Here is an 18,733-nt window from a genome sequence, read left to right on the forward strand (position 1 = left end):
ATATCATAACAAATTTATATTTTATCTCTTTTTTCCAACAAAAACGCTATATACAAGTCTTCAGATGACTTTCCTGATCACGAATGTAATTACATTGCTATTTCGACTATGGTCAAAGTCTCTCTACAAATAAACTTAAAACGTGTGATGAACCAATCAGAAGAAAGAATTATACTAATTAACCAATCAAAAGATGTCTTAAAGCATTTGTAGCATCATATTTACTGTATACTTTTTCTCAATATTTTAATCGTAATTTTAGTATAAAGAAATTTTTCTTTGACGGAGACTCCATAACCACTCCTGTTGTCCAAGACAACAGAATGTAGTTGCTGGAGAGGGGGAAAGAGGAAGGTTTAAACGGCTCCACGTTATTCACATATAAGATCGTACGATGTGACGTTTCTCATGACGTCACGATCGTCACAGTTACGATACAATGGCGGCCGTAGCCAACTTGAGAACATTAAATCTGACATTTTTAAACATATGTGATTCAAATAAGATTAAAATTTATTATTTATTATTGTACTTCCCATCACTTTATGATAAGTGCCTCCGCTCTTGAAATAAAAAAGTTGTAACGTCGCTTTAACCTGCTTTTATTAATCGTGGAAGGTCGAACCATCTCCTTTATATTTTGTTCTGGTATTGTGGCAATATTCTCACACATCAAGCCACATCAAGAGCAATCTCAAGATTCTCAAGCAATCTTTATGGCAGTGTCAGCGGATGATGTATGTTGTGTCACTCTTGGAATTGTTTAAGATCTATCAAACATTTACTGTTCAAGAAGTTAGCTGCGTTGTTTGTGACTCGTAAGTAAAAAGTCATCATTGAAACAATTAATTATTCGATAGAAATAGTAATCTAAATTGATAGTACACGACTTTCTTAGGATCCTAACCTCTTTTATATTCTGTGCAATGAATTTCGACTAACCTTTCACCGCGTCTAAAATTTTCACAGATCGTTCACTGTAATATAATTTCTTTCTTCGAAAGTACGATAGATGTGACAAAAGTGAACAACAATAGTGAGAAACTATTGAAAAATATGCTCTTTGTATAAATTTAAAACATGCGTTATATTTAAAAAAAAAAAAATAAACGAAAAAATATTTAAAAAAAAACATTCTTTTGACAAAAGAAAATATTCCTTTAATCAGGGAAAGTTATTTTTTAAAAGTAACAAATTATTGTTATTCGTTATCGAGTAGAAAAAGTAACGAGTTACTGTTTCTAGTCATCGATTTTTAAAAGTAACTGATTACAGTTACCATTACTTAGAAAGTAACTTTTCATTGCTTTTTCGTTACTTTTTAAAAATCGACGACCACTAAATACGGACAGGTGCCTAAAGGCTTTCTAGTCTCAAGTGCTATGAGTGGCTTGTGTTAAATCGAACCGTGTGCAAAGTAACAATAAAAATAATTGTAAAATTTGTTATTATAAAAAAAAATATAACTACGTTATAGTTATAAAAAAAAGTAACGCAGTTACCAGTAGAATTACAAAAAAAGTAACTTGTAACTGTAACTTTGTTACACGTAACAAGTTACTTTCATTTCCTGTCTTTAGTATATGATAATATTACATTGTAGTAGTTATAATTTTACTAATCAAAATGAGACATATTTAATATCTGATTTAATTATTTTTTTATAATCATTTTTATGATCAAAAATATAATTTATATTTGTGGTCTGTTTTCTGTTCCTGCACTAGACTGTACTAGAACTCTAATTTTCGACAAATATTAAACATATACTTTAAGTTCCAAAAATATATACTAGTTCAGCCACAGAAAACAGATCTGTAGTTTAATAAATTATTTTATTTTTTGAGGATTTTGAATATCATTTCTTCTTTGCTTGTTTAATTGATGTAAGTATCTATGTATAGTTATGCATGACATTCAAAATTTTATATAGAAAATTTTCCTATGTAAGTAACATACACATAGCGTAAAGTATCGAGATTTGTGCAGAGCCACAAAAGTGGCTTTTCCGGCAGGGGACATCAAAAATTTTTTATTTTCTCAAAAATAGTGTATTTGAGGGTTTTTGGTATCGCTGATTTCAATTTTGAGTAGATTTATCTTGAGTCTTAAACGTAATATTGATGACATAAATGAATATAAAGGTATAGACTCATGCAGAGAACTTTCTTTTAGCTAAACTGTATATTCTATTCAAGTTCCATTTTGAAATTTTCAGAGTTACTTTATAATTGAAATGGAAATATGATATTTTTACAAAATTTTTAAATTGGTAAGTTTATGATGAAAAATGTTAATAAAATTTGTAAACAAACGGAAAATGATTTATTTATGAAAATGATAAATTAAAAATATCCATAGAACAATTTAAGATCTTTAAAATTGGTTTCTTGCATTTTTTTTATAAGACTAATTGTTTCAATGATATAATAATTTGAATTTCGCATGAGCGACGTTTTTAATGAATTTCTTTAACTTCACTTATTCACAAGCGTGAATAATTTTACAAAAAAAAATCTGAAATTTTTTTCGCGAAACACATGTCTCATATTTTTGTCTGTAAAATATGTCAGTAAATTGAAAAAAAAATTAAAAATGACGATGTTTTAAAGATGTGGTTTGACATTGGAATGCCTCGTACATTTAATATAATTAATATTTAAAATACCACAAAAAATGGTGGTATTTTAATCCAAACTCTCAAGAGTTACAAAAATGGCTTTCCCAATAGTCTAAAGGTTAAAGCTTAAATAAAAATCTTTTTCCAAGGACTAAAATTATTCTTTATAATTAAAATGTATGTAAACATTTTTGAACAGTTCCGTAGAAAAATATTGATATATTTATTACATATATATATTTGTGTGTACACTCGCCTGCATATGCAATATACACAAATATATATGGTAGTAGGTACACATATAAGTATATATGCTTTCAGGCTACTAAGACTTTTTAAGTTTAGAAAACTTCTACTTGTCGTTCTTTCTTGTGATATTTAAAATGCTAATCTTTTACGTAATATCAGAGTGCGCATATACATCCCATATTTTCAATTACGCAAGCAAGAAACAACAAAAATGCAATGCGTTTAAAAATCGATATACACGTTTGTTGTTTTAATTTCGTGGCGTATTTGTTATTGTTTATAGATAACATTGGAAAATTGCTTTGTATGCAAGGACAATTTCAATTTTTGAAATAAAGAGTTGTAATATAACTTAATTTTATAGAGAATTGCACAAACAGTTAATTATGAATACTAACGTTATCAGTTAGGTCTAAACAACGTTTTATTTGGGTGGAAATAATGTCAAGGTATAATTATTTATTGGAAAAATATTTCAATTAATAGTAATAAAAATAATGTCAATCATAATGGCAATCATAATAATTTTTTATTCATTGAGTAGACTTATTTATCATAACATTAATCTTTATCTTTACTGATAGAAAGAACAAGAAAAAAGTGTACTTGTTTACATGTAATTATATAAGTAATAGTATACAGGGTGTCCCATTTAAAGTTTAGGAATTATCTCCCAAATTATCATTATTCCAAAAAATGTTTCAAGTGGAACTTATCTCGTTTCGAGGTGGACATCTTTTGATTTTCACAAATTTTTTTCTAGGTGGACGGATCTCCAAATTTTTAAGGTGACTTTTTTTTTTAAATAAAATATAATTTTTATTCACATATAATTTTTTTTATGTAATATGATATCCTCTAATTATTTTACATATAAAAGTATTAAAGGGATCCTAAAGATGATTATTCATATTGTAAATAGCACTTACACACAAAAACGATTTACGTGTCATTGACACGTCACTACATACGTCAATATCTCACATACACATATGCATAAATTTTCATATAACAATAATGTTTTAATTAGAGGTTTAAGTCTAATTTTAAAAACTTCATGTTATTTCTTCATGCAAATTACTAGTCTATGGACTATTGTTTCATAAATACAGATTACACAACTGTGATCCTAAAGTTGTTTGTATTACTGACTAAACACAATAATTTTTGTATAATAATTACTTTTTTCTGTTTATAAATTTGAAAATCATTTTCCAGAATTAAAGTATACGTATTAATATGTGTCTGTGGAGTTTATGTGGAGAATAAAAAAAAAATTGTTTAAAAATTAGGGATCCACCTAATATAAAACGTAAAATTATCGGATATCGGATATCCGAAAAGGCAATTTTTTCGAGTCGGATATCCGATCGGATTCTGAGAAAGTGTCTCGTAAAAAAAAAAGATCTATAGAGAAAAAGATTGTAATTTTACAGTAATGTATAAGATATTATAGCGTCATGAATACGCATACTGTTTCTAAAACATTTGCATAACAAAAGACAACAATTTAATGATATCCAATTTTAACTGGATATATTCCCGGATACTATTGTAATGATATCCAACTAACTCCAGTTGGATAGTAAAAAAGTGCCTGATAATACCGGATACTTTCTGAATTCGGTGCGTTCTTAAAGATATTCTCCGTTTCTGGTCACTAACTACCCTCTCTATTAATATTGTGACTGAGCAGTTCAGTTATTAGAGCGTCCGCGTTAGTGATCCTGTAGAGATCTTTATAATTTAAGTAGAATCTTTTAACTAATTCCGAAAAAAATGGCACGCTCTCTCGTGCCTGGCGCCCAATATTCGGTATTGAGAGTTAAGAGCTAGTGGAATTTCAGATTATTTGATATTGCCGACTCTAAAAATAGGATTGTGATTATCGGAGAAAACTTCAAAGAATTACGATCACGGACGCATTAATTGCAATTTGCGACCACTCTCACGAGTGTAGTACTTTATCGTGTGTTCGTGATTCTATACAGTTTTCGCCGATAATCACAATCCCACAAAATATTTAGAGTCGGCCATATATCAAATAATTTGACAAATTTCACTGGCTCTTAACTCTCAATACTGAATATTGGGCGCGAAGCACGAGAGAGCGTGCCATTCTTCCTCGGAATTAGCCTTAAAGATTCTACTTAAATCAAAATTCCTAGTTTAAATGAGAGTTTAAATTGAGATCTTTACCATTTCTTAGTTTAATATGGCGTTAGAGCTATCAATATCGTAACATTTGCTTGATAAAGTTTTGCAATCTGTACGTACGAAATTGTGGTACACAGATATGTACAATACCGGTCGAAATTATATCACACAAAAATCAAAATATATAAGACATTAGGCCATTGTTGTCTAGTGCGAAGTGTGCCTTGGTTCACACTACTCACACTTTCCAATTCTTTGCGGAAATTAATGGTTTCTTCACGGGTCATCGTTCACACATTTTTCCGTCCTATAAGCGACGGCGTATGATTTGTACGGACGGATCAGATTGTTCAGAAGTCGATATTTCCTCAGCATTGTCCGGCGTCGTATGATGTGGGTTGCTGCAAGATATGCGAAGGATGTTGCGATCAATGAGAAAAGTAGTGTAATGTGGTTGGCCCACTCTTCTTTTTAACATAGTTTCGTTAAACCTTTTAATCTTAAGAAACTTGATCTGTTGATTTGGAGATGTGAAATTGCATCTTATGTACATCCATCCTTGTTTGTGGTTCTTATGAGGACTTTCTGTTGTAGATCCTCTATGGGCATCAAGTATTTGTCATAATGTAAAACACTAAGTCTAATTACTAAAATTACATGACAGTAAAAACTATCATAAAAAGTATCATAAAAAATAAAGAAAATACTATAATGCGATCTGGAAAAATTAGTAAAAACTTAAAAAATCATGGTATACATTGCCAAATCTCATACTTCACGTACAAGGTACACCTGCCATCAAATGTCTACTGTATAAATTTGAGCGCTTCGATTCACTTTAACAAAAGTTATGCTAAAAAAATTAAAAGGTGATATAATTTTAATATTGTAATAGTTCGCATAAACAAATAACGTCGAGTTCTTGGAATTAGACTTAATTTTATCGCGACGAATCTGAAAACACGTAATGTCTCGGCGCGAAGATATGGCGTGAGACACTGTTGTGCTCCTTTACGCGAGCCGGATTTGAGTTGCGCCAGATCGAGATTATCGGATAGGCGAAGATATTGCGATGCAAAGTCCGGATCTGTAACTTTTCAGATTCAGATAGGCCGTCATTGTCGTCGGCTATATAATGTAAGAATACAAGGTGTACTATTGCGCATAATGGCAATAGCAATACTGGAAATAACCAATCAAATTTTGACCTCTATGCACTTTTCTGCGTATAATAGCACTGGCGTATATTGGAATAGTCAAACAAATTTTGGTCTCTAATTCATTCTTCTACTGCGCTCGGGAATGGTACACCTTATCTTCTTACATCATGATCGACTATATTTCGTGCATTCTTTCTGTCCTTTTGACATTTTTTACGCAAGGAGCGTTAGTGATATACGAGTATATGATCAGCAAGCGCTACGATCTGTACTACGATAGTGTCTGGGTCGGTTTAAAACAGCGCAGCAGGATCGGTCTAAGTACAATATCTCGATAATAATAAATAATTGTTGAGTTAAGCCTCCTCTCCTCCGATGTTGATAAAATTGGGATCATTCAATGTGTTTTTTCATGAAATGAATGAATTTCTGACAAAAAAAAGTGTCGCTTTGCTCCGTGGACCGTATTATCGTTAAAGTCGACGACTACTTAGGTTAGGAAATCTGTCACATCGATGGCATAATGGGATGTGTAAGTGAGACTACAATAAGTATTTTCTGCTTCAATTACATAAATTCTCTACTTTAAAACACATTTTTTGCTTCAAGAATATAAATTATTTTCTATATAATTTTTGTTTTTACAGCAAAGAATTTGTTTTGATTAAATATTTATTTGCTTTAAAAACAAATTCTCTGCTTTGAAAACAAATTTTCTATTGTAATAACAAAAATTATATGGAAAATAATTTGTGTTTTTATTATATATGAAGATATCGAATCCAACATACATTATTTGTCAAAGGTACTTTAAATTACTTTCTTCTATTAACGTTTTTATACGTTTGCATATTTTTAAAAGTATTCTTTCTTATTTAAATCATATAAAATTATTTAATTCGAATGAGATAGTTTTCTTTCATGAAGAAGTGGCTTCTTTATATGCATGATGTGAATGTTGAGATGGATGAATATTACATCAGTAATCGAGCAATTATTAAGTAATTGATTGATATATGGATTTTTTAATGGTAATTACACCGCGTTACTAAATGTGTAAGTTATGTTGGATTGGTATATAATAATATTGATTGAATTTATCGATTAAATACGAGACTGCCAATTACAGTCAAAGTTAGATATTTAGAGTAATACATCAATATGTATTTTAAATGCAATTATCTCAGAACTATGATTGGGCGCTAATTACTTTTGAATTCGTAACTCAATTTGAGATGCCCCAAAATTATATTAAAGAATTTATTGCGAAAAATATTACCTAGGCAGGGAATTGAATTCGGATTTTACGTATATCATCTAGCTCAGTTATCCTCAGAGACTAGCGTTCTTACAGATAAAAATATTTTTTGCAATAAGTTTTTTACAAATTTTAATTTAATCTAGGGAGGATTACTATTATCTCAAATTGTTGCAAGTTCAAACATAATCGACGTATAATCAAAATTCTGAGATAAATTTATATAAAAATATTGATTACCCTAAATATTATATTTAACTTTAACAGTAATAGACGTATTTAATTAATTTATTTATGTAAGCGGTCCTATTTCAAATATTAATATTTTTAGCGTCTTCAACAAGACTGAGGATATTATTTTAGAAAATAAAAATAATATATTGCAAAAATAACAGTCTGTTATGACTGACGTGGTAGAAATTTTAAATATTTCTTCGAAAGACATTATTGAAACAAATCCGGAAATCGATCGACGACAAAGTCATATACATGTATCCAGCAAATGTTCATTGTTATTGTTCAACATAGTAACCTTATTACTTAATTATCCGATTATGAAATATTTGACTAAATCTCAACATTCTCATCATGTATATAAGGAATCCACTTCTTTGTTATCTCGTTCAAATTAAATATATGAGGTCTGTTTATGTTGCTTGCACTTTTTGCACTCGACATCTTCGCTTTTTCTCTTTTCAAGACCAAATCAGAGAGAAATCTGAGAGAGGATATGATGGCTCAAAACTTGTAACCGCAAAATGCTGCCGCGCACTACTGCCCTCTGACAAAGTGGATGTAAACTATATAGCAACGTCCATTTTTCTTAGGGTACATTGTCCACTTTTCAAGGCTGGAGATAATAAATCAATATTTGATTCATATAATCGTGTTACATGTAGCAGGATTATATGAATCAAATATCGATTTATTATCTCCAGCCTTGAAAAGTGGACAATGTACTCTAAGAAAAGTGGACGTTGCTATATATTAGGTTGTTCGGAAAGTAATTTCGTTTTTTTTATGAAAATGACGATTTTCTTATAGTGAATATTTTATTGAATTATATATTGTTCATTCTGGTCCAATACCTTTTGCCATCTTTCTGGCAGTAGCATGATTCCACGCTCATAAAATTTTTGTTCTTTGCTGGCAAAAAACTGATCCAGGTGATTTTTGACTTTCTCATTTGAAGTAAAGGTTTTACCGTCTAAAAAATTTTGTAGAGACCGGAACAAATAATAATCAGAAGATGCCAGATCTGGAGAATATGGTGGGTGTGGCGGTATATCCCATCCAAGCTGTAAAAACTTTTGGAGTTACCAAACTTGTATGAGGTCTCGCATTATCTTGGTGGAACACTACACCTTTTCTATTGATCAATTCTGGCCTTTTCTGTTTAAGTGAATCATTCAATTTGTCCAGCTGATGACAGTACACTTCAGAATTGATCGTTGTGTTGTCCGGTAGAAGCTCAAAAAAAAAAACGATTCCTTTGAAATCCTACCAAACAGATAGCATCATCTTTTTTTGATAAATATCGGCTTTCGAAGTGCTTTGAGCCGGTTCATCTTTTTTATTCCATGATATCTTGCGTTTAACATTGTTGTAAACAACCCATTTCTCGTCCCCAGTGATGATGCGCTTCAAAAATGGATCATTTTCTTGACGTTTGAGAAGCAAATCACCATGCGACGGCACAAATTTCTTTCCGAAAGAACATGAGGAACCCATATGTCGAGCTTTGAGATTAAACCTAGGCGTTTAAAATGATCATGAACGGTCGAATTCGATAAATTTAATCTCTCAGCGATCTCACGATTTGTTATTCGCCGGTTTGCATCAATTAATGCCTTTATTGTGTCTTCATCAACTTCAACTGGCCTTCCAGAACGTGGTGCATCTTCAAAATTGCCGGATCGAAATTTTGCAAACCAGTTTTGACACTGGCGTTCTGTCAATACATCTTCTCCATACACATCGGATAATTTTTTTCTTGTTTGAACAGCATTTTTACCTTTTCGATAGTAAAAAAGTAAAATATGCCGAAAATGCTGCTTTTCACTTTCCATATTTGATAGGGCACTAACCAAAAACTACTGCGTAGAATCAATCGAACTTTTTTCACAAGCAAGCCTTGCTATATCAGCTGTCAAAATATATAATAATTATGCGGCTTAAGTGTGAAGTTGGTTGTGAAAAAATATAATTAAGTCCTCTGTTGGGAAAAAACAAAATTACTTTCCGAACAATCCAATAGTTTACATTCACTTTGTCAGAGAGCAGCAGTGCGCGGCAGCATTTTGCGGTTACAAATTGTGGGCCGATATGTTCTCTCTCAGGTTTCTCTCTGGCCAAATATATATCTATCTCATTTTAGTGCAAAAATATTTGTGGATTTCATACAACGCGAATGTTGGTTGCGTAAAAAGAAAAAATACTAGATTTACATTACATTAAATGTGTATAGATATAATGATATTTTCGTTAGTTTTATTTCCTAAATTTACATTTTTAATTTACATTAAATACGGGAGGGAGAGGGAGAGAGGGAGGGAGAGAGGAAGAAGGGGGAACAGGGAGAGAGAGAAGGAGGGAGGGAGGGAAAGAGTGTTCAATCTCAAGAGCCTAGTCGAAAAGAGGTATCAATTGATCACGTGACTCTGAATAAAATTACGTAAATATTAGTTTAGGCATATTTCTTTCAGTCCTTTCTTATTTTTCTTCTTATAGATAGATCTCACTTATGGATAGATTTCACTTATTATATAAAGTCTACATATGTATTCTTAAATTTCATGACTTAGAATAAATTCTTGCAACATGTTGGTGAGGAAAATCTAAATAAAAAAATGCTAGTATCTTAAAAAAAGTTTACATATGTCTCGCGAGAGACATATCCCGCGATTTCTTATATCATATGAGATGTTGAAGATATTTACATTCTGGTTATTAAAAGAGCTGACGATACTGGTAATACTGGATTGAACATTGGTGATTTGGACGAAGGAACGGGCAGAACAAAGATAAAGATTAAAAATTATGAACTGATAAAAGAACCGGAAAAAACCATAAAATTTTACAGTTAGGTTGCGATTTTAGTATTATAAACTATACAATTTGGGTACGGTTTCAGTTCACTAAAAGAAGGGTTCCAAAACGGTTTTCGGTTCCGATTTCGGTTCGATCTGAGTCTCTGCTAATAAGTCTAATTTCATTGATTTTTGAGGTGCGAGGAGTAAACTGGATAATTACCCGATCGAGGTTTATATTAGATTTAGGTTAAGTTTAGGTTAAATGTGGTAAAGTGTATATAATTATAAATTGTAATTTCATCGTTCAATAAATTATATCTACGCTAATTCTCCAGAAAAACTTCCTCACTTGCGATTTCGATGAAATTACTCATTTGACACGTTTTTGCGTAAAACGAAAGAATCTGGCAGAAAAAAGTCCGGGACTGCCCTGGGAAACGAGATATTGAACTTAAAAGTTGACAACTACTGAGGTTAGGAAATTTGTTATGTGGAAAGTAGTGCTTATTACTCGTATATGTTCGCGGCTACGCCCCATTTTTTCTTGACGTCAAAAGTTGAACAAATTTAGCTTTTCTTTTGACGCTAGCATCAACAAAGAGGTCACGTGATTGACGCTAGCGTTAGATTGGTAGTAAAATCACAGCCTAACACAGGTTGGCAAACAACAACATTGCGTGATTTGAAAATCACGTAAATAACGTATCCTCAAAGTCAGAGAGATTAACTACATTTGTAAACACAAATACTTAATAATTATATACGTTATGTATGTATATATATATATATACATACATATATACATATGTTACATCCAAGCTCCGCGCGCATGCGGAGCTGAGGGGGTGAACGTAACAAGGAATTGTTAGACCGATTTGATCGTGTCCAGGCTCCGGACCGCAAAGGAGCCATGGGGAAAGACCGACGCAAATCGGGAGGCGCTTCGCTTCGCCCTGAAACTCCTAACGAGCCGGGGGTCGAACGGAGGACGAAGTGGAAACCTCTGCTCGTGCTCCCCTAAACGGACACACGAGTCGGACGTACCTTCAAAGGGCCCAAACTGGGCCAGTGCGCCGAGAGGGTGCACTTTAACGCCAGCTGTATGATCGTATGCCCTGACTTTCGGTCATGGAACTTAATCCAAGTGACCGGGCAGAGGGCGAAGTGCAATCGCGCGAGCACTTAAAAATACGAGAAGAGGTTATATTTGAACAAAGACTACTGGGTTGATTATGATATGAATAGTATAATATAAGAAAAACAATATTAACCATACATTTTGAGTGAAAATAAAAGAAAGTAAATACAAAGATAATATGTATAATGTTGATAATTATGTGTACATGTGTAAGCGCGCGCGCGCGCGCGTGTGTGTGTGCGCGTGCGCGTGTGCGTGTGCGTGTGCGTGTGTGAGGGGCTCGGGATGCGGATGTTACCTTGGACAGAGAGAATTCGAGAGGGGGGGGGGGAATTAATACTGGGTAGGATTATGGGATTGGAGGGGGAAAGGCTCGAGGGGGATAAGAGAAGCTATAGGAACCGAAAACAGGCCATCGGATCCTGCGATCCTCACGATTTCCTGGTCTTGGTTGGAGGGAGTAAAATAGGTCAGGAAGTCTAATAGCTGCTGGGCGTCGTGAAAAAGGAAAGGAAGGGGGGGGGGGGAGGCAGCGGGAGAGTAGCCATTGGGTTGGATGTATGAGGTTGAGAGGGTGATAATGGAAACGAGAAGTTGAGTAATCGGGGGTGGTGATGGTGGATGCGGGAGGAAATCTGCGGGGGAAAGCGGAGACGGATTGGAGATAAGGGAGTACGAAATTTCGAGGAGAGTGGGGAGAGTGTTGTAAGGGAAAGCTGTACGGGGGGGAATCTGTTCCGGTACTGTTGATTGAATTATAGGTTGACCTTGCGGATTTATCGCATTGTTAACCCGGGCACTGACTGCGAGTCGGTGCGATCGGTTGGTTCTCGTTAGGCGGCGACGAGGGGTGAACGTACGGCGTGAGCGCACTAAAAATTTTATCTTTAAAGTGAGATTCCCAAAAGAAAAAAAAGGAGGGAAAGAAGGGGAGGGACCACTCAATGTAATGTAATGAAATTGAAAACTCACTGCTGAGATGGCGATATGTAGGATGACCCGAAAACTCGGAGAAGGATGACCCCAAAATTCGGAGAAGATGGCGTAGAGTGCAATATGTTGTGGCTCAGCTTCGTTGGACTCCCCCGATCAAGAAACGCCGTAGATTTTTAAATGTACTTGAATCCCGTCGATTCAAATAAACACACTAACTCTATCGGGTGGAACTTTTTTGAGAATCGCGATGACTTCTCTAAACTGGGAGGAAAATCTGCGACAAGTGTAGCTTGAGAAAATCACGACAAGTATAACTTGAGAATTTGGAGATAAATCTGCATCGAGGGCTGTGAGGAACCGCGATTTTTATACTAATCGCCCCGGATTACTCAAATTTAGATTGGTGGAATAGGTTTCGTTAGCTGGTAGGATTTTCCTTTGCTCTTGGAGTGGTCAAGATTTTGGGAGAGAAAAGGATGTTGACAGGAATCTGTAGTATGGGAAAGTATCTTCCAAAATTTTATGATCTCAAGGTTTATGAGAAAATGCACGTCTCGTGCGCCAAGAAGGCGCCCATGCATCGTCGCCACCCCGCATCTACCCCTGAACGCCGCGTGCCGTTTCTTATTTGTTATTGATTTAGTTTATCTCGGAGCGACATTCACGAGGAGATACCGGATTCCTTGTTTTAGTTGTTAGTGTACAGAAAAAAGGAAGGAAGATAAAATTTTAATGTTTCGACGAATTCCAGATCTCTACGAAAGGAAAGAGTCGTGCGAGTCCGCCGGACGTAACACACACACGCACACGCACACGCGCGCGCGCGCGCACACACACACTAATTTAGAGAGGAACAGCTCAGTATCAGGCTGCTCCTTGCTTTGATGAAGTGGACTGGAAAGTTTACAAAACGTTGGCATTCCAAGAATGGATTTGGACATGATGAAAACCCGCGAAATACATAATTTTTATATATAAATACTATTAAAAAAATCACTAACACTTGCAGTTTTCACACAATATCATTATTTAAGTATACAGAGTTTTTCGTAATTAAAATAGAACAATATAAATCACGATAACATCAAAATAATATTAAACTGAATCATAATTGATCAAAAAATAACTTTTGATAAACATTTTGGAATCATTTTAATGTCAATTTTATGATTTTTTAATTCTATTTAGGATATGCTTTTTAATTTATTGTATATAATAGATTTTAGAACCATTTCTGTCGAAACATTTCGTATGACATATTGCAGAATCTTTCATGTCAACATTTTATATGACATTGCAGAATAATTTCAGAATTGTTGCACATGAAATGTGAAAAGTTGAAAACTTTCTGGAAATGTGAAAAGTTGAAAACTTTCCGCAATAACCAATGCTATATTGTATGGGACCTGAAAACATTTTTTTAAATTTATTACGGAAATATGCATTATTATGAATTTATGTATAATAAAGTTTGTAATTTTTAGCAATAAGTAAGTACTAAATAATTAAAATAAAGTTTAATAATATTTGAAATTTGAGAAAATAATTTTGATTGGCTAACAAGATGTCACACTGCTGCAGTAAACCGTCTGCAACCGTTCGCTGGAAGGCCAAAGCGAAATCTTAAAGTTATTTTCTTAAAAACCTCTTTATAAATTCAGAATATTAAAATTAAATTTCAAACTAATTGGATCCAGAATTTAACAAAGTCGATTCAACGAATTTACCAAAAATAACTATTTATGGTTCGGGAGTATATTGTTAGTGATGAGCGATATAATGCTCCAGAAGTTCGAGGAATAAAAACAACTTTGTTAGTACATTTTTATTATTAGAGTAATAATTTTTTTCAACTTTATTCTAAATAGCATGAATAAATATTATAATTAATATATTTTTCATAGATCATCAAGAAAAAATTACGCTGTCTCCGCTACAGAGAAGTATAACGTACAAGTTATGTTAGCGTTATACAGGAAGGTTTTATTTAAACAGTAAAAGGAAGAATCTGTCCTGAACACCGAGTTCGACAAAAAGATTACACTCGGATTATAATCGGTATTGTCGACGAAGAAAAAGAAATAGTTCAACTCGTAGAATGCCTTGAATGTGCAGCATCAGAAGGTTAAAATATTTTAGAGCAATAGTTTAAAAAACAACTAAATTTTTATTTCATAAAAGTATAATAATTCAATAAACAGTTATTTAAATATCCTTATAGAACACTGTTATTTGTGACTTCAAAAATACAAAGTAAAAATAAATTCAAGATAAAAATTTAGTAATACACATTTGTAACAATATAAATATGTAAGTTTTTCTAAATAAATTGAATTTAATTATAGGAGAATATAAGCATGATATAGCCTTAATATGGATTAATAGATGATATGAGTCTGCATCTCCAACTGAAGTTGAATGTTATTGGAGAAAATCACCTTTGTCTAATGTTACAACTTCAAAAAAATTTTTTACGACTGATGAGATGACAATGAATTCTGAATCTACGACTGAAAATTTAGGTGACAAATCTGGGTGCTTTCCAATTGCTTAACACATCTCAACATAAACGTACACAGGAATGCACAAAGTGTATCATTGTGCACGATTCAATTGGAATATGTACGCTGTGCATGGTTGAGATCCGTTTCGGATAGAGTAGATTAAATATAACTTTTTCCGCCTGTGTGTATTAAAAAAAGTAAAAGTGTCGACCACTCAACGTCTTCAAACCTCATTTATAGCCGCCGCAGTTAGTAACATGTAATTATCAGAAAACACAAACTTACAGCCTCGACTGAGTCAGATGCGTAGCGTTGTCTCGACGATAACGGACAATTGGAACTCAATTTGTGTCACTGTGTGCACGAAAGTGTCTAGGGATATTGCAATTGGAAAGCACATTCTGATTTTATATGTAAAGTAATCTGACAAGCAAAACAATTAGATAGTTGTCAAAACGTACATTATTGAAAAGAAGTTTATACATTATCAATTTATCAGTTAATGTTTAACTTTTGTACTGGAAAATATTCAGTTAATAATTTCATAACGTTTGCAAAAAAAAATGTTGGAAAATTAAAAAAGTTATTCTAGTAAATTTTATTAATGTAAGATTATAAACATTTTAAAATGGTATTTACATATTAAAATCATGTTTTTTTATTAATTATGAACTATAATTTTAAAATAATTTTAGATGTAATAAATTTACAAATTCCCAAAATATCTTTACATTTAACATTTAATGTTTTAGCTTACATTGTAGGTTATGTTGGATATTTTTACATGAACATGATTAATATTTTAATGAATTTTACAATTGAAGAACGTAAAAAACATTTTATATAATACTTACATTGAAATGATTTTTACAACAAAAATACTTCCATATAAAGATTATGCGTTTCGCGGGTTTTCTCCGTGTCCATATCCATTCCATACTTGGTATCAGGCTATTCCTCACCTTGATGAAGTGGACTGCAAAGTTCACGAAACATTGGCATTCCAAGAATGGATCTGGATATGGAGAAAACCGCGAAACGCATAATCTTTATATAGAAAGCACCTGTGAAAGTCTCAAGAATATAAAAATAATTCTGATTTATCAATATAATATCCACTTTTAAACCACTTTTTTCTCACATTTTCAGCTTGAGGCACATAAAAGAACAATTTTTCCAGAGTTTTAATTATTGTGCTTTTACACAAAGATAAAAAGGTACAAAACACATTTTTTTTGTTTATTTTAAAAATAAATTAATTTTTTATTGAATAATTGCGATTTCGTTGTTGCAATGTGACGTTACAGCGTGTTCGGGAGGTTTGGTCGTATGCGGACCGTCTTCGACATTTCCAATAATGCAATATTTTATTATTTATTTTCTTGCATAATTTGTGTTAAAAAATTATTCAAAAATAGCAGTTAAAGATTTATATATTTTTCAAAAATTATGCAAACTCTTTAGATTATGAGTTTTCTCATACTCATAAATACTTATACGAGATGTGTACAAAAAATTTGTGCACTGAATTTTATTCTGCCGACGTGGTGACGCTGTAAGCTTGTACAGTGGTGCAACATCTCGGGGGAAGCGTGTCCTTAGTAAAAGTTAGGTCACGGTCGAGTGAGCATGATCTCTGCTTTTCGTGTCTGTTTTTATTAACGTACTTTTGGTTGTTGCCGGAATGAAGCGAGACATTTTAATCGAGCAAAAAACCAGTATCAAATTTCTCGTAAAACTTGGCAAAAACGGTCAGGAAATTCTTCAAATGTTGGAAATGGTGTATGGTGAGTCTGCCATGAAGCGTAGAACTGTGTAAATGGGTGAACCGATTCAAGAAGGGAAGGAAAAGCGTCAATGACGACGCACGAGCGGGACGTCCTTCAACATCACGTGTCGAGAACATTAATGCAAAATTCTATGTTGAAGTCTTAAAACGTCTGTGTGAACATATGCGACGTACACGACTCGAATTGGGCGGAGAACGCATAGATTTTGCATCAGGACAATGTACCTTCGCACACCGCGTTCGTTACACGTGAATTTTTGGCCAAAAATAATATCACTATCATAGATCACCTACCCTATTTACCTGATCTAGCACCATGTGACTTTTACCTATTCCCTAAAGTAAAAAATATCATGCGGGGTGAACATTTTGTGGCTGTTGATACCATAAAACGAGAAATGATGAAGCTCTTAAAGGAACTGACAAAGGAAGACATGCAGCACTGCTTTCAGGAATGGCAGAAGCGTTGGACCAAGTGTATTCTGTCAATGGGATAATATTTTGAAGATGACCACATCTCCATTACAGAATAATTTAATTTGGATTTTTGGTGAACCGAGTGCACGAACTTTTTGTACACACCTCGTAAATACTCATAAAATGCAATCAGATTGTACATTTATGAATATGAGAAAGTGCATAATTTATAATTAAATGACGTTTTTTAAAAACATTTTGGGATTTCTATCTATAAGAAAAATTATAAAAAGTTATGAGAAAGATTATTTTCAGGTATATGATAAAATATGAAAAATAAGATACTTTGTATGAAAAAATAATGCGAAAATAATATGAAAATATATGTCATCTGAAAGGAAAAATTTTATGAACGATAACAAATAAAAAAGTCATTTTCTTATTGCATTTTATAAATATTTATGAATATTTATGAGAAAACGATTGTTATGAGAAATTTTAATATTTTTTATTAATTATTGGGAAAAAATTTGAGAAAATATTAGAAAATCTGAAAAATTTCTCATAATTTTTTATCGGATTATTATGAGAAATTATGATATCTTTTATTAATTGTTGTTGGGAATGAATATGAAAAAATATTTGAAAATCTGACAAATATCTTATAATTTTATCAGAGTAATAGACATAAAATATGATACAATAGACTATAGTTAACATAAACATAAACACAATAGACAACAATAGGCATTGACATGAAAGCAATACATACGATTTTGCATGATCACTTGAGCGTACGGAAACTTTGCAGTCGTTGGATCCCACACAATTTGACCGAAGCTCAAAAACAGGCTCGTGTTAAATGGAGCAAAGAAATGTTCAAGAAATTCAACCGAGGTCGGTCCAATTTGGTCTACAACATCGTTACTGGGGACGAAACATGGATCTATTCGTATGAGACCGAAAATAAACAACAATCCACTGTTTGGGTATTTCAAAATGAACCGAAACCAATAAAAGTTGTTCGTTCACGCAGTGCTGCCAAGCAAATGATTGCTTGTTTCTTCGGTTATACCGGACATGTGACAACCGTGGCTTTAGAGGATCGAAGGACTGTAAATACTGATTGGTATGCAACAATTTGTTTGCCAGAAGTCATAAATGAATTGCGTAAAACCGAAATCGTCGCATCATCCTTCATTATGACAACAGCCAACCGTCACACAGCACATCAAACTGTTGATTTTTTATCCAGTAATAATGTCGAATTGATAACTCATTGTCCGTATTCACCTGATTTATCATCTAATGACTTCTTTTTGTTCCCAAACATTAAAAATAAGATGCGTGGTAAGCGATTTGAGTCGCCTGAAGCAGCTGTTGAAACATTTCGTACACTGATTTCTGAGGTTACAGCCTTAGAGTGGAAAAAATGCTTCGAAAATTGGTTCGAGCGTATGCAAAAATGTATCG

At 33.0% G+C, this 18,733-nt stretch overlaps 1 protein-coding gene and 1 pseudogene across 3 annotated transcripts in view; one reads left to right on the forward strand and one right to left on the reverse strand.

Annotated features, from left to right (window-relative positions):
• Positions 1-583: 583 nt before the first annotated feature.
• The window catches only part of LOC108751513 (ATP-citrate synthase), a 62,379-nt gene continuing 44,229 nt past the window's right edge, over positions 584-18,733 (forward strand). The window contains exon 1 of one of the 3 annotated variants that reach the window (XM_018491738.1): positions 584-818. The gene's annotated coding sequence lies outside the window, so the exon portion shown is untranslated. Of the gene's footprint in view, positions 819-15,053; positions 15,073-16,253; positions 16,272-18,733 lie in introns of those variants that run through there. The other 2 variants (XM_018491740.1, XM_018491741.1) reach the window with 2 other exon arrangements.
• On the reverse strand, positions 8,945-9,324 carry LOC108751508 (annotated as a pseudogene).

The sequence above is a fragment of the Trachymyrmex septentrionalis genome, unplaced genomic scaffold (genome assembly GCF_001594115.1).
Source record: "Trachymyrmex septentrionalis isolate Tsep2-gDNA-1 unplaced genomic scaffold, Tsep1.0 scaffold48, whole genome shotgun sequence".
NCBI classification, from domain to species: Eukaryota; Metazoa; Arthropoda; class Insecta; order Hymenoptera; family Formicidae; genus Trachymyrmex; species Trachymyrmex septentrionalis.